At 43.7% G+C, this 1,513-nt stretch overlaps 1 protein-coding gene across 1 annotated transcript in view; it reads right to left on the minus strand.

The window, feature by feature from the left end:
• LOC106531086 (FERM, RhoGEF and pleckstrin domain-containing protein 1) overlaps window positions 1-1,229 on the minus strand; it is a gene marked incomplete at its 3' end in the record, with an annotated part of 68,890 nt that extends 67,661 nt beyond the window's left edge. The window contains 1 exon segment of the mRNA XM_014026852.1: window positions 986-1,229.
• Between the last annotated feature and the right edge of the window lie 284 nt (window positions 1,230-1,513).

Here is a 1,513-nt window from a genome sequence, read left to right on the forward strand (position 1 = left end):
GATTAGTCGACTAATCGAATAAATAATCGGCGATTAATCCATTAATAAAATAATCGTTTGTGGCAGCTATAATGTAGTAACAAAACAGGCTGAGAAACCCACAGAACAAGTTTCCTTCATAAAACCTTGAGTAATCAGTGATTATTCTACAGACTAAATCAACTACACTCTGATTTAAAAAAAAAATACAAATTATTCACGTTTGTCCCCTATTTGTGGTACCCCCTGGATGGACGGCGTCCTTAGCATTTGTCCATACTGCCTATGCCTCTGGTCGGCCCTGACCAGTTAGACTGGGTGGTACTGATTATACAACCTGCAGGAATGTACGGCAACTGACCATATTTAAGCCAAAATTAGCTRAAACGTTTGGATACTATGCTGAGGGTGCTGCCTCCCCAGTGACCCCCCTTGACCCCCTGTAGCAGCAGATGATAATGATGGAGGAGGGAGRTGCMAATAGGACATRTGTCCAGCAGAAATCAATAAAGGTAACACCTTCAGAGCTGCTTTGTTTGGGAAATGAAACACATACTACCTGGCTGTGTGAGTCGGAGTACAGTTGCAGGATGTGGGTTAATCCTTCAGGCCAAAGATGACAGTAGGTTACAGTGAGACAACCTGCTCAGATTAATGTCCATGAGCTTTGCCGTGTTTCTTACAGCTGGACAAACTACAGACACTAGCTTCAAGCTGCTGAAACTGACATGATCAGCTTCAGCTGAAACGTGTTTATCACCCACCTGAGAGGAACCTCCTGGTCTATATTGAGCTCMAGCCCAGCTGGACCCCCCCTAAATCTCAGAAGATTAGGAAAATGGACAGACTGGTGGCAACAAAAGCGAGATTATAACCTCAAGAAGCGAAGTTGTTTTAAAAGAAGAAGGTGTTTACTGTTAAAGCTGGTATATAAGTAAGGAAAAAACSCAACATTTTAGTAAAAAGGAGACCAAACAGTGAACCTCGCTTAGCTTGATTTCCTTACCCCCTTGTGTCTTCCTCCAGGATCCACAAGCTGTCCCCTCGGAGGAAGCTTTTTTTGTTTCCCTTTTCCTCAGATAAATCCCAAACACGCGCGAACTTGTTCTGGTCCCGAGCCGAACCGACTCCCTCTCTCAGGTGAGACGTGGTTTCTGGGCAGCAGCCATCGATACGAACGTGGGCCAACCGCGGAGAAAAGCTTCCTTACCAGAACAATAAAAAAAAAAAAGAGTCGCGCACCGCCCGCCTCTAGTCCACGAGCTCCACCAGGAAAAAAAGACACGCATGCGGCGCTACAGCACCACCTGGTGGTAGTTTGAAGAAGCGCTCACTGCCTCTCAACTTTATRCAATGAGACTAAATGTCTTATATTCTTTTGGGTCAGAACGAGGACTGGTTTAATAAAATTATTATTTTAGAAGCTAAATCTGTCAGAAATAAATTTGGACAGATGTCCTGATGCTTCTCAGTAATCCAGGTAGAAAAAAATCAAAAAGAAAAAATAAGTAGATCCTCTGGATGGGTTCTTCTT

The sequence above is a fragment of the Austrofundulus limnaeus genome, unplaced genomic scaffold, assembly GCF_001266775.1.
Source record: "Austrofundulus limnaeus strain Quisiro unplaced genomic scaffold, Austrofundulus_limnaeus-1.0 Scaffold596, whole genome shotgun sequence".
Classification (NCBI taxonomy): Eukaryota; Metazoa; Chordata; class Actinopteri; order Cyprinodontiformes; family Rivulidae; genus Austrofundulus; species Austrofundulus limnaeus.